The 16,176-nt window shown below is 35.7% G+C and overlaps 1 non-coding gene across 1 annotated transcript; it reads right to left on the bottom strand.

Annotated features, from left to right (window-relative positions):
• Positions 1 to 4,347: 4,347 nt before the first annotated feature.
• Positions 4,348 to 4,420, bottom strand: TRNAK-CUU (transfer RNA lysine (anticodon CUU)). Its single transcript has one exon. It is a non-coding gene; the product is annotated as a tRNA-Lys (tRNA).
• Between the last annotated feature and the right edge of the window lie 11,756 nt (positions 4,421 to 16,176).

Below are 16,176 nucleotides of genomic sequence, written 5' to 3'. Positions count from 1 at the left end.
TCTGTCAATATCTAATAACTTACAGAAAAGTAAAAATCTCCAGAGTGCAACTATGTAATTAGAAATAAAAGATTCAGATCTGTGCTCTCAAGGGAGCTTTATCATTTCTGTTAATTTATAACATAAATGTTCATGCCTTACTAATTTTAATTTTTATTCTTGATAATGTTATTTAATTATCCTTGAGCTATCTATACAGTCCAGCAAAATCATGATGTCTTACAGCAAGACTTAAGGAATTACCATTCCCTTCATCAAATAACAGTTCCTTTAATTGACCTAGCTTTTCAAATATTAGCTCCAGCAAGTTTCCTCTTCTTACTATGGAAGAGCTTAAAGTAGGAAACAGATCCTTTTTTTTTTTTTTTTTTTCTGTAGAATTTCTATGATAAAATCTTCTACCTTCATTTTTTTACAGGTTAAAGGTAAAGGATTGATCATTTTTCAAACTGGATCTTCCATCAGAGAAAAACTGATTTATTTATTTAAATTCTGCCCCCCTCCTAAGGTAAGTCTGAACTGTTTTGCTTCTTATTCACCAGTACTAAAAATCCCACCCTGTTTCCATGTAGAAATGACATACAAAATCTTCCTTTGGGCCTAATATGTTTTAGAAGAGAGAACCAGTCTTGCCAGTTTCTACATATATGGATCTAAGATTTGAGCCTATGTCAATTTCATACTTGGAAGGATTTTAAGTTTTGCATCCATATGGTAGAATCTCTCCCAGCATGTCCTCTAGTTCATACCTTGTTTTGCTGAGATGAGCAACATCTGCTGTAGTCCCTCAACTGCCTCCCCATCTTGCTGCAAAGAATGCATCCTATTGCTAATTTCCTCATAATTTGCTGTGGCAAAAGCTAATGAAAACAGATTATTTTATTTAAATTAGATCAAGCAAAACTTGTAAGAGCTCTCCCTTACAGTGAGCAAGATGCCCACCATATACATAGGCATGACATATTTGTGCTTTTTGCAGATTTATTTCCACTATTTTTCTTTCAATTTCAACAGGTTTCTTGTACACCTAAGTATTCCACAAATGTATCAGCACCTATGCACATAATAAATGCCTCTGTTGTTGTGTTAATTTCCACCTAGTTGTTAGAACAATTCATTCACTGAGAGCTGGAGAGGTTCTTTTAAAAAAAAGTCCATGTAAAAACTGCCAGAATTAGATATATTATGTTGACACTTGCCACTATATAGAGTCCAAGAATTATTTGGTACTCATCTGCACAATTTGTCCATGGGGTAGGCTTTTTACATTTGGATCTCTTATTTTAAGTCTTCCAAAACAAACAAATGAAAAATTCCAACCAAAAACCCCAAACAAAACAACAGCAAAAAGGCATTAAAAGATATATGTATTGAACTCCATCCAGATAAATTTCTTGGATAAAGTTCAGAGAGGAGTCATTAAGCTTATTAATGAGAAATCAATAAATATGCATTATTGCATTTTCCTGAAGATAATTTTTAAGTGTCTACAACTTACTATGAACATGGAAATCAAGACAAGAGACAGAAAAAAAGACTCCTAGTAGAATAAATGGCTTGTTATTTCGTACAATGGCCTGCAAATGCATGATTTTAGAGAAGCCATGTTTAATTTGCACCAATAATTACCTAATATAAATTCATGTTCTTTAATCCTATAAACTATTGAATAATTAAGAGAAAAGTTCTTATCACCGTCAGTAAACCTTTACTGTCTTGGACACAAGATTTACATTGTGTAATATCTCAAATTTAGTCCAATGTCTATTTCAAACATGATTTGAATGATATTGTGCTTTTGAAGCTCTTCTTATTGCTATATACTCAAGAAATTATTCTTTATTAAAATACCATGTGAAACAAAAAAGGAGACACAAAGGGCTGTACCAAATCCTTTTGAAATACTACAGCAGCCATGCATTTCTGATGGACTGAGTGCTGAGCACAGAATTTGCATAAGTCCTGTCAAATCAGATAAGTAAAGCACTCTTTTTTCTTTTTAATTACAAGAAGCTAGACAGTGGAGCACCAGCACTACTCAGAGCTTACATTCTTTCTCCATTTCTATCATATCGAATTATCGTACCAGAAAAATATATGTATATCTGAATTGTAAAAGACTAAGTGTTGAAGGATTACATCAGATAAGGTATTATTGCATTATTTCATCCATCCTACAGAGGAAGAAGGAAAAAGACAGCTGCAACCTTTCATGTTAGCAAAGCAAAACATGAAACAGCAAAGCTGCTGAATACTGTTTTCAAGTATTTCTGTAAAGTGCATCAGAAGAGTAAAGTAATAAAAGTATTTTAATATAGCTACTGGTGATGTCTCTGCTATTTTAGTAGAAAGGGCACTTTCTGTCATAGCAACAAAGTGGTAGAGATGAACCTTCATTTTTTTCCTGTTTTTTGGTTGTTGTTGGTTTGTTTGTTGGTTTGTTGTTTGTTTGTTTGTTTTTTTTTTTACCACAGCTCTCATTCAGTTATCCCAGCAAAATTCTGCAAAGTGTATTTGACCTAATGTAAATATTTGCTAAAAGTTATACGAAAACAAAATAGCACAATGAAATCAAACCATATGGAATTAGTAGTTATTGGCCTAACGTGAACTGCAATCAACTTGTACTAATCTGAATAATATGGAGCTGGGCTAATGGATAAATCTAGAAAATATATAGCATCCATAGTAGTAAATTAAGCAACAATGGGTAATATTGCCATGCACTGGAATTACACCATCTAAACTGTTAAACTGTTCAAATGGCTCCTGGCATGCATTTGTCCATATCAAATTACAGTCTGCCAAGCAGTCCCTGGAAGAGCTGGCCAATAACTGTGGGCCAGAGACCATTAGCAATAGAAAATTTTATGTGGCCACTGGAAAGAGCTATATGGAGAGCTCCTGTCCTCTGTGTATCTGCAAAGAACAGATGAGGCAGGCTTGTGAACTTTATGTCAGCAATAGCCATGCCAGATTTAGTTTGGCTCCTGCAGAGTCACTTGGGTTTCTGCTTTACTTTCCCCACATTTGGATGAAATGACTTATAGTAAGACTGTGGCCTTGCCAGCCCTGAGACTCAGCTGATGTCCAACACTGCACCAGAATGCCCTCTGGGAAGTGCCATGGCACTACTTTTGCCCTAATGGGCACAAGACATCCAGTGTGAAAGACTGTCTCTACATGATGCCAGTTTACTCCTAGCTACACTTTCTTACTGAAGATCCATGTAGCTGGAGAGCTTTGGAAGCAGTACAGCTGCCCACACACAGCTCTGCACCTCCATTAACTTGGGTGGGTCTGAGCTCTTTCTGGGCAACTGACTGCATCATTAAACCACTGAATGTGTTTCCTAATTTACTATTCCAGGTATATGAATAAATGGAAAGAAAAACCTTGCTCTTTTCTCCCCTGCTTCCTGAGTTTAAGGAAGCTTTCCAACACAGTTTTAAGTAACAGCTTGAAAATGTCATGGTATTGTGGCTATCACATGGTTACTAATTAAACGCATCATGAGCACTGGTGAGTGGACTTCTTTTCTCTTCACCTCACCTGAGAAGTCCTAAGCAGATTCAGAAAGAGTTCAAGAAATCATGAGTAATATACTAATACATAGTCTTTGTAGTTTCTATAGGATAACCTTTCATGAAAACATTCATGAAATATTTTAAAGGTTCATCAGATAATATCATGGCACAGTGTCTTAGAATGTCTTTGATGTACCAAATGTAATTTCTTTCTTCAGTGTTAAGAAGAAATACAATTAATGGAAGTTGTAATCTCATTCAGATCACCAGCAGATATCCTAGGTACTGAAATGTCTGAAAAAATGGCAAATTTTCAAGCTAGAGAGATACAGTGCCTAGATTCAGTTAAGAATTTAAGAAATGGACTGTCCTGGTTTTGGCCAGGATAGAGTTAACTTTCCTTGGGCTGAGAGGGAGCACAGCTGAAGGGCTGGGTCCTGATCTATCGCTGGAGCATTCCGTGTCATGTGACGTCAAGCTCAGCATACAGGCGGGCGTGTGCTCTCTCACCGGTGGGTGTTGTTTGTTTTGTTTTCCCTTCCAGATCGGCTGGGCGGGCTTCTCTGGTGGGTTGAGATCGCTGCTGGGGACAGGCTCTGTACTGGTCGCTGTTTGGTGAGCCACTACTGCATTTTACCTGTTTTGGACTACTATCATTACTGTTGTTCTTTCGCTAAGTAAATTTTTATTATTTAACCTACAAATTTCCAATTTTTTTTTTTCTCTGTTGCTACCCTATTTCACCGGGGGGCGGGGGGAGTAAGCAACTGGCCACGTGGCAATTTGCTACTGGCTGAGTTCAAACCACAACAGTTTTTGATGCGTAACATGGGGCACGAACCCATGACCCTGAGATTAAGAGTCTCATGCTCTACCGACTGAGCTAGCCAGGCAAAAACTTCTTTTGCTGTATTACCCCATACAATGATGTCATCAATGTACTGTAAGTGCTCCGGGGCTTCACCCTGTTCCATTACAGTCTGGATCAGTCCATGGCAAATAGTGGGGCTGTGTTTCCACCCCCGGGGCAGCCAATTCCAGCTGTATTGGACACCCCTCCAGGTAAAAGCAAACTGTGTCCTGTATTCCGCTGCCAGAGGGATGGAGAAAAATGCTTTGGCAATATCAGTTGTGGTGTACCACTTGGCTGCCTTCGACTCTAGTTCATACTGAAGTTCTAGCATGTCTGGCACGGCAGCACTCAGCGGTGGTGTGACTTCATTCAGGCCATGATAGTCTACTGTTAGTCTCCACTCTCCATTAGACTTTTGCACTGGCCATATGGGGCTGTTAAAGGGGGAGCACGTCTTGCTGATGACTCCTCGGCTCTCTAGCTGACGGATCAGTTTATGGATAGGGATTACAGAGTCTCGATTGGTGAGATATTGACGGTGCACTGTTGTAGTGGATGGATGGATGTAGTCAATGGAGAAATCTATATGCCCTGAATATCTATTCAGAGGTCCTAAACATAGAGCCTGCCTCTTTTTATGGTGATTCAAGCACAGAAATGATAAAGAAAGGGAGTGACTTTGTGGATGTGTAAACTAAATTAAAAATTGTCCATGGTCAACAAATACCAAACTCTGGACACAGGAATACCCTTATGTTAACCTTATCCTGGGTTTTATGATAGCTATTGTCTGCACTTGTTCCTAGTTTATTTGCTACTAAAATAATCAGTCATAATTTCAACTGTTCATAAATCTGGTCTGGGACTTGTACAGGTTGTTGGCATTCTCAAAATGGTAATAACATTCACCCTACCAGGAGGTCTGGCTAATCTGCATGGTGTTTTTCCACATAGTTCAACAAACAACTAAAGCCAAAGAAACGTGTTTAGGAAGTGATTTTTTTTTTTTTTTTTTTTTTTTTTTGGTCACTCCCTGTTATATTAACCAATAATCAAATATTTTCCAGACAAGAAAAAAAAGATTTTCCTGTAAAGAAAATACTTTTACTAGCCTCTACATATGTACAGCAAGACATATTTGCATATCTATGCATCTAGTTTGACATTAGTCTCAGTATAGTTGCCTTGCAGATGACATAAAATTGGGATGCTGGTAAACTGCAGTAGAGCAGTTGGATGACCTCTGCACCCTTTTCTCTGCTTTCACAAAGGATTTGTGTAGGAGAGTTTCCAAGCCAGTGATTTAGAACTAAGAGTATTTGATACAGCTCCTTGCTGGAATTAGGGTGATGCACAGGAAGTTTCCAGCTGCGGAAGGTGGAAGAAGACACATGAAGAAACTCAGAAATATTAGCAGTCATTGGGGGGAGGAAAAGAGCATGTACAGGCTCATTAACAATATCCACACAACTGTTTTGCCAACCATTTCCTCTGCACATAGAACAGCTATGGGTTTTGCTCTCAGTCTGGGATAAAAACTATCTTTTGTTTGGTTTTTGTTGCTATTGAGTGTCTGTAATTTGAAAAAGAAACCAGCCAAAACTAAATTTTAAAAATACATTATTGGTTGCAGAAAAAAAAATATTTTCCAGAGCCAATATTAGTAATCTTAATTACATAGATCCTTTCCTCCCTTTACCAGAGGTTTTCTGAACTTGCTGTATATATTATCATGAATGTCTAAGTGAAATGAAATATTTCCAGTCACAAGTCTGTATGGACCTAGGAAATGTAGTTAAAAGACTTTACCAACCTTTGTTCCTCAGGTTATTTCCTTTAACAATTCAAGGTCATTGTGGTATTAGTTTTGGGTTTTGTTTTGTGGGTTTATTTCTACATTTCAGATTAAGATATTTTCATTTTTACTGTAAATCAGATATTTCACAACGGTTTTATTTTGGAAGAAAAGGTTGACATAACACAGAAATGCAGTTTTCTGTGGCATATTCTGCAGTATATGAATTATGAAGGAGTTAGCCGAAGTAGTGGGTTCTTAAAAGTTCCTTATACCTCAACTCCAATGAATCTGGACAAGCTTCTTTGTACTATAATAGCACTTTACATGTGGAAAAGATCATGGGAAATTTGAACAGGATTTTATTCTTAGGTATATAAACTTGAACAAATTCTTGACAATGACAGGCCTATCAAAAGACTATGGCCTCCAGCTGGGCAGCATATCCCAGCCAGCCCCACAGCAGACTGATCCTCAGGCAATTCCTTAAATGCCAATACAAGCAATGTTAGAGCCAGTTGCTTTCCACGGTGCAGCCAGCCAAGTGTCCAGATGCTGATGTTAGAAAAATATATATGACAATTGAGCACCTGGATTTTGCAGCTGTAATGGTCAGAGTTTAAATTGCAGTTACACCTTCTCAAAGCATCTGAGATGAATACTGGGAATAAGGAAGACAACAGAAGTTAATTTGGAGTAGTAGCGGAAAATAAATGTAGGAATGTAGGTGCCAAGCATATGCCACATGGCAAAACATTTATACTGTTATCTTTCTGTCCTCATCTCCCATTCTTTTGCATATTCTATCAGCTCAAGAATTAACCTTTCTTTTGTTACTGTCAAGTCATACCTAACCGAGGGGAATTATTTTCTTAGAGTACCTATCAACAGAAAATAAACCCCAAAGTACCTATCTATAATGACAAAAATATATTTTCCAGATGAGGTTTGATTTCACAATAAGTAAAGAGTTCAGTGTTGCAGGTTGCAAAGCACAATGTGTATATGTGCTTGCTGGAAATTTAAACTGAAATTCCTTAGTATAGCAAAGTAACTTGTTAGAAGTTCAGCTGTGGGAAAACATGTATCTTTGGCAGTACAATATTTTAAAAAATAAATTAGTCCTTTTAAAATCTTCTGCAATAGAACATGCTTTTGGTTTCTCCATAAAATATTTTGCATCTCCTACAAATGTAGCTCCTTATTATAAGGTTTCAGTGCCAAAACTTTTTATGGATTTAGGTCTTAGTAAAATAACTTTAAAAGTGTCTCATTAATCCATAGGTGAAGATGCTAGAAGATGACATCTTTCCCCTCATCATTCCAGTCTTGGAAATAGAAACGTTGTGAGATAAAAGAATCATTATATAATATGCCATAGCACTTCCTCAACAACAGTTCCTAGAAAAATGACATCAGTGTAATGTGAGCTGGAAGAAGATGGATTAGTGAAAGTTCTCTGAATAATATCCTGTCACATCCAAGCCTACATTGTCTCTTATTTACATATTGTTCCAGGATATTGAACAGATATTAGAGAAAGCAGAATATGTTGCAAAGAGATTTTTAAAATATACTTTTACATTTGTGCAACTGAAATTCATACATTGAAGATATCAGACACATAGGAAATGCTTGGATTTTCAGATAAATCACTATTCAGAGCAACTGCCTATGCCACATATGTATCAACTGGTTTATGCTATTATATCAAGGCTCTTCAATGGCATATGCCTGTATTGTGCAATAGCATGGCACTCAGAAATATTTAATTTGATTTTAAGTCTATTACTTGCCTAATGGCTTTCTGTATAAACAGCAATAAGATAATTCAAAATCTCCCTCTAAAATAATGAAAATTTATGTCATCCCACTTCAGGATAAAAGCTAAAAATATAGCTTTTATGAGCAAAGGGATTCCCAGGAAAAATTGGTTTTGGGATAACATAAAGAGAAATTTTTGGCTTGCTTTCTGCCCAAAATTCCTGCCAGTTTTACTGGTTGCAAGTGAAATTGCTGAAAGCCTCAAAGGCAGAGGCGAAGTACTTCTGTTCTCTAATATCTCACTACCTCTGTTATTAATTTTTATTTTTATGACCAAAAGAAAGGAAATACTTCAAAATTGCAGGCATAAACCACCAATTTTGTGAATATTTCCCATTGAAAAGTATTCCAACAGAAATTTTCTAAGTAGGTATAGTCCTGGCATTATAAATATCAGTCAAACACCTTTGATTTTACATTAATTTAATTGGCATAGCATACATTATATACAAAAATGATGTCTAAATTTTCATCAATCTAAAGATGAAGTAATACAGTAACTGATACAGTGTCTTGTATTTAAGAATTTCAAGATGCTGGGCAAATATGATTAGATTGAGATTCAAAACTTTTTGTTTACATAGACAAATATTATTGCCATTTTACAAGTGTGGAAATAAATTCACGTGGGTTGCTCAACTCAGCAAGATCACACACAAATTCTGCAGAAGATGATCCATTAACCTAAGCTTTCTGTACTTTCAGTCTCCTATGTTGTTTAGTGCTTCCTCTTTGTTTTGTATGTTTTAGATTTCTTATTATAAACTTCATGGAGGACATGTAATATGTGTTGGGATGTATCTGAGAGTGAGATGACAAGAGTCCCTAGTGCCATCCCATAAAATCTATGTAACATAATGGATGAATGATATGAGCAACTGTGGTCTTCTATGCAATTCTACATCTATTTTGTATTACACTTGGACACATTTGCTGCTAGTAGCTTGCTCTTTACTATCTAATTCTACTTAGGTAATAACTGTGTATGTTTATGCAGATTTATTTTTCCAATAATTTATTTTTTAAATAAAAATATGATTTATCATTTTGGAAAACTCATTGTTTGCTACAGCCAGATGGTGTTGACTGATGAACCCTGGCAGTTGTAAATGCTGAAAGCTAAAGTTGACTCAGAATGTTTAATTTCTTTTAATTTAATTCTGATCACAAAATCAATCAATTTCTTGATTTGATATACTTCATATTAACTTAGTACCTGGTACAGCTCCGTTTCCAAGGCAAAGCAAAATGAAAGTTATAAAACTGTTTGTAGATATTTTCTAAACTGAAAGAGATAGGAAAGTTAGCACTTCAGAAGAGCAAGTGGGAGGTAAGAATCTGAAAAGTCAATCAAGAAGCAGGCCAAAAATATAACTTTTAAGTGACTTCCTCTCAGAACACTAGTTTTTTCATTGGCTAATATGGAAGACAAGCCAATAATAATTACCTCTTCAAGTTGATGTTTTATGTCTCTTCTTGCCATGCTTTGCTCACACTGGCAAGCATATGCTTGCTAGAGTAGTTTCACTGATTTCAGTGGGATTTGTACACAGGAAATAAATTTGTCTGTTGAACGGTGGGACAATTTTAGCCAAATCAAAGTGTTCACTGGGACAAGGAAAGAATCATTCCACCCTGCTGTTTACATTATTCACGGCAAGCAGTTCTAGCGACATCAGTGTGATAATGAGTGGAAAAAGGAACAACTTAGAAGAGAAACAGGTAACAGACTTGGTTGCTGGTCCTGACTTGCAACATGTAGGGAAAATACTACATGAAGGCATAATGAAACCATTTCATCTCAGAAACAGTGCCTTATGCAAACAGAAAGAGCCTACTGGATCTTCTGAAATACTCCAGGACCATGAAACATCCTTACTCTTCTGTCTTCCATATTCTTTTGTCAAACAGGCAGCTTCATCAAGCAATGTTAAGAACTGGTTACATCTGCCTAGTTTGTACTCTTTGAATCACATGTCACCTGCTGATTAGTGCTGGTAGGGACCTCTGAGATTACCATTGCAGATGACCTGCAGGCAAGCAGCAGAAGAGTTGAGCAAGAACGTAAGAGTGTAAAAAGGAACACTTTTTCTTTTTTTTTTCCCAAAGTGAAAAGTGTCACTTGTTTCGCTTAGTGGGTATTTCAATAATGGTTTTCCACAGCAACAAAGAAGGAAGTTCAAAGGAAATAAATTGTAAAATTAAAGCAGAGAAACATGTCTATTTTTGTCACCGTGTATACTGTAGTGGAGTTGGACAATATTGAGAGTTCATTTTTTTGCTTAGAGTTCCTACAACTTATACCACACTGTACGTATTATGCCTGAGGCAGGATTTTTTAGCTGCTGCAGTGATTTTAGAAGTCACAGGACTGTGTTCTGCACTCACATTTTTCCAAAATCCCTTACAATTGATAGGCTTCTTACTCAAGATAGTTATCTTTCATCTGTATTTTGTAGCATGAAGCAGAAGTGGGATCTGTATGCTCCTGAAAGCTCAGCAAGGATGCTTACCTCTGTGAGTGATTTTACTCACTTCATAAACTCAATTGTTTAAACACAATGGGTGTATTGGATAGAGATTTTATTTTCCTGCTGCATCACCAACTGCCATTACAATTTTCTCATTGCAATTTTTCACGCTCTTGGTTTAGAACAAAGCGCAACCAGGGTTTAAATATAAATTTTTAAAGCCTTAGGAAGCCCCAAGAAAGTTAATCACCATAGTGACTAGTATCTGTCCTGCTCCTACAAACTTTGCAGATGCTACAGCAGCAAAAGAGCACAGTTAAAGATGATACTTTTGAAAATCCATTACTAATAACATCTAGACCCTCTTCTAGCAAGACACAATCACTAAATGAGTAGTATCATGCCTGCCAAAGCTATAGGATCTTCAGAATATTCATGTGTTACAAGAAAATTAATTCATGCTTATCCATATTGCCACTGTTTGACTTTTAGTCCTCTAATACCTTGTACCTAACCTATACCCAACTGGTTAGTTGAAAGCTACTCCCTCTTATTTAGCACAATCTTGTGACTGGACTGAAGGCTAACTGTAATATCCATCCATGAATGATGCTTTCACATGGGATCATTGCTGAGTAAAGCTCAGAGTCTCCTCTCCTGTTCTTCCAGGAAAAAAGCCCTGCATTTACACCAAGATTAGGCAGCACACTCAGAGCTCTGTCACTCCTATTAGGGTATGTTATGATGCCATATGACTGAGATTAAGTAGATAAAACAGCAGGGATTCATCTCTTAATCAACTAAAAGAGTAGATGAGTTGTGCTGTCAGGCCAAATTCAAACTGCTTACAAGGAAAATGAGAGACAAAAGATGTTAAATTCTCAAAAACAGTATAAACTATCTCTGTAACAGTAATACAGAAATACTGCCAAAGAAAATATTCTACGTTTGTGTTGATTTTACTGTCTATCCAAGCCTATATTATGCCTCAAAATTCACAAGTTTCTCAGCTTATTTACAGATGGAGATTCAGATTCATGAATTTGTTACCGAACTACACACAGTGTTATGTTCTACTGTGCTCAACCAAAAATATTTTGCAAGATACTTGGTTTTAAGGGAACACAGGAGCAGTGTTCATATCGTCAGATGCATTAAAAAGAAATGAATGCTTCTCTTTTTTAAGCTGTAAGGTTCTGTCTTAAAGCTGAAGTAGAATAAGCACTTCTTCAGCTGTTGAAGTCAATGTAAGCATATTTTAACTTCTGAAGATGAAAGTAAACACTTTTTTCCTGTTATAAAGGGCATAACAGTAAATGTCTTTTTTTTTCCTGTATCCTTTGCTGTCCTATTAATCCAAAGTCTACAAACTCTAATAATTATTTCTTTTCACATCCATATCCCCTCTCCCAAAACTGAGGTACAATCAGAGCAGTGATTGTATACTGTAATTTACAATTATTTGCTTATAAATTTGTCCCAGTGGAAAAATGAGAGCAAAATCAAATCTAACAAAAGTGTTCTAAAGAGTATTTTCACATACCTTAGATGATAAAATGTACATTACAACTATGATGTTCACACAGTTACTTAGAGAGTCAACTGCCAGAATGTTTTTCATTCCTGGGTTTGCCCAAAAATTACTTAGCCTAACTGATCAGTGGCAGTATGCAGTTATTTGTACATATTTTTTAAAAAGTGCTTTCTTGCACAATAAGACTATTCAAGAACTACATGTACTAAACATAAATGTATTGCTTTCACATCAGCTTCCAAGGAAATTGTCTTGCTGAACACTTTAGATGGTAAGAAATTAAATTGATTTATGTAGATCAGAAATTAAAACATATAGGGAGATATTCACTATGAATATACCATCCATGAAGATGGATAGATGGACAGAGAGAGAAAAAAAATGCGTATATTTATACAGACATACATATATATAAACACCTTGGACCTTAATTATGTCTATGTATACATAGATGGAGATAAATATACATAGATCAGAATATAAGAAAACTAAAAATACAATGACCTCCTCAAACACATGTTTTAAAGGACTACATATTGTAAAAGAACAAATTTTGTTATGTTTTTGTGAAAAAAAGTTATATTTTCAATACAGGCAAATTCCACTGAAAATTAGGTAACTATACTATTATAAATACATATTTTGAAACATAAACTAATTTTTAATTTATTTCACTTATTTGTATGCAAATCTGTGCCTACATTTACTATGCAAAGGAATTAGTCTGAAAGATGTGATAATCCCACAGGACAGAGACCTTTACTCACAGGTATAAAGACACAAATAAAAACATTTCATTCCTCGACTCACCTATGTTATCTGAATTGTGTAAAGTATATTTGACACAGAAATTCTGAAAGCATAAAGAATCACAAAAAAAAAATTAGAAACTTTGTGTTACATATATTTTTTTTAAGAAAGATATCAAATAAATATTTTTTATCCCAGACCCTATTGTGAGAGTTTCAGGGTTTTTCCTTAGATTAAGAGGATTTAGAAAAAGCTATCAAGCAGAGATGTGAGCAGAACTTCCTAATTCTTGAATGACTTAGTACTACATATATACACCTGAGACTGCCAAATGGAAAAGACATTTAGAATAAACTCTAGGTAACATAACTGAATGGGTGTAAAATCCTAGAACAACAAAAAAGAGCTGGAGGGGACCCTGAGAGTTATCTGTTCAAAGGCAGGATTGAAAATACCTAAACCATTCTTGACAGGGGTGTGTCCAAATTGTTTTTAAAACTTCCAATGATTTAGACTCTAAATTTTCCTAGGCAATATATTCTAAGGCTCTTCAGTCCTTTCATGACTAATCATAATCTGAACCTTTCTTAACACACCTTAAACTCATTACATTTCATCTGAATTTTCTTACAGTAATTCCAAGGGTTAGCCTCAAGAATATGTGATAACCACTAAATCTTTGCATATGTTTTATGATGTAGTGTTTCTGTCATAGTCAATATATATGAAACTACTATGATAACAAAGTCCTGGATTTATTATCCTACTGTTACCTAAACCCAATTCTTCTGACCCAATGGCCAGTTTCTCCAGTGTTGTTGCATCATGTTCTCTTGTTCTGACAAGAGAAAAGGAGGGCCTTTGTATATTTGCAAAATCACTTTGTTAGTCCTAATAGTCTTGAAGATTGTGGGGACATATTAATGGGAAAAATGAAATAGGGTCAAAGGCCAGCTTCCATGGTATAAAGTTAGTGTTAAATCTAGAAAGTGCATTTAGTTTTTATTAATGTATTAGGAGCAGTTTGTATGTCAATAAACTCAGAGGATACAGTATAAGATCCTTCCAATCAAGTAAAATTCCATAGAGCCTTTTGAAGATGATGGCTACAATATAATGCTTTTTGAACATAAACCTGAACCCCAAATCACCTCTTTGGGCTCAGGGCCCAAGTTCCTTATTTATACTGCTTGATAGACTCAACAGACAGAAAATTAGAGCCTGTACAATTCCTTTCGCTTAACTTCAGGCAGAACCCGATGTGGGCAGATAGGACTTGCAGCACTGTCCCAGACTGCTGCCCTGTACCTCAGCTGTACGCCTAGTACCAATCTGTGGTCAAAATTTGATAGACAATTCAGCTGAGAAGTCATTTCTAGAAATGCTCAAAATTTGTGCACTATAAGGACAGTTAGGATTTGTCACTATCCTGAGCTAGGGTTATGCAACCTCTGAGTTGTTATTTGTAGAAGATTAAGCCATTCAGTGTCTCAGTTCTCCTCCAAAGTTTGTACAGACAAAGTTGGAGGCTTTAAAAGGCTATCACTGTAAAGCTTCTGCAATATTTGAAAATGGTAGATGATAGGAATAGTCTATTGGCACACATAAATTGTGAGGAACAGATTTCTCCTAAAAACTTTCTCTCAGATCATTAGCAACAGCCACAGAACCCATTGTTTCCCTCAGGATGTGATTCATGTTTGTCAGGCATCAGAACGAGGTAAATTTACCATTTGTAATTAAAGTGCTTGTTAATCTTATTTATAGATGGATAAATTGATAATTTTTCTACAAGGTGTTTTTCCACTTTCCAGAAAACATTAATTTGTTCAGATAATAATAAGAAAAAAATTGGAAATGTTTAATGACATTTTTGTTGGCTAAATATCCTAATAGCCACGGATTTAGGAGACAAACTTAAGACTGTTCTTCCCAATACAGGATTCTTCCTGATATAGGAAACAGTATGAGCTTACCACTTGTCAGTGGAAAATGTTACCTGCAATATGGGGTGGCCAAGATTCAAGTTCCAGGTTCCAGTCAAGCAACTTAAGGTAAAGCCTGTTCTCTAATGCACAAGATTTCTTTATTTTTTTCAGTTGCTTTCTGAAAAAAACTGTCTTCTTTCCACATTGGAATTAAACCACATGCTTAAAACATAGATCTTACATGTGTTCCTTTGCAAAACTTACCACTTTTCAGACAGTCCTTTTTCATTTAAGCAGTGCATTAATACTATGTTATAACTTGAAATGCTTCCTAAATGCAAGTTGAAATGCTCTATTTGAAGGAAAGAAAGTACCAAAGATGAAAGAATTCATTGCTTCTTTGATCTGTTCTATCTTCTGTGTAGGACCAAACAGGGAAAATAAAGACTCGCTAAATGGTCCTGCACTTCATATCTACATGTTCTTTAATCTACCTCACTTTCTGAGGACAACTTCTCCTCCCTGATACAGAATCTTCATTTTTTTTTGTAAATCAGCTTTTCAGAGGAAGAATAAAAGACACTGTTTTGCACATCTTCACAACCATACCAAACCGCCAAGGAGCTCCCCTGTCTCATGAAGGTAGAAGCAAGACAACTAAGATTAGAGAAGTAAAAATCTGATTGTGGTTTAACACCAGAAATCTGTAAAGACATTTTCTCAAAAGTCTGAGATTTTCCCTGCTTTTTCCCCTCTTTGTCTCTGACACACATGATGAATGTTTAATACAATGTACTGCACATGAATTGCTAAATAAAATTTAATTCACATCTTCCTTTGAGATAACCTGGAGGTTCTTCAATTCTATGAACACAATTGCCTGCTGATTGTAAGTTTGAATAATGTATTAAAGATCTATCAAATGAAACAGAATGAATAGTCACATCAGGGATGAAATGATTTGTATTTAAAGTGTGTGCATTAAAAGATGCTTTTTTCAATCTAATTCACAGGCTGAGAAATATGACGAAAAAATGGTATTAATAGAGCTTCAGATTTTCAGAGCTTTCACTGGAGAAATCTCCAGCTAAAATGAAAGCTATTTTCAATAAGTACCTGCTGTGAAAATAATGTTTGATGGGATTAAGGAATCAAAGTTGAAAAGTGTGTAGAAAGTGCCTAATCACAGAAATCTGTGTGTGCTCAGATTGTTCTTTCTCATATTTTCAAAACCTTTCAGAACAGAAATGAGAACAAAATATGAAAATGTCAGACCTTTTCCTTTCAGATTCCTTACTTGAATGGGGCTTCTTTATACATTGTGTACAAAGAAATATTTCCCAGGAGGTGTCCAGGATCATTTGTACAAACCAGAACCATTTTGCAATATTGACATATTTTTGATGATTGTGAAAATGAAATGAGTTCAGGAAAGCACATATCCTGTACAAAGTGCTTAGCGCCCACAGAAATATTATTATTCAATTTTGCTGA

This window comes from Strix uralensis, chromosome 5, assembly GCF_047716275.1.
Source record: "Strix uralensis isolate ZFMK-TIS-50842 chromosome 5, bStrUra1, whole genome shotgun sequence".
Taxonomy (NCBI): domain Eukaryota; kingdom Metazoa; phylum Chordata; class Aves; order Strigiformes; family Strigidae; genus Strix; species Strix uralensis.
Note: the sequence above shows the minus strand (reverse complement) of the source record. Positions and strands in the feature narration are given on the sequence as shown.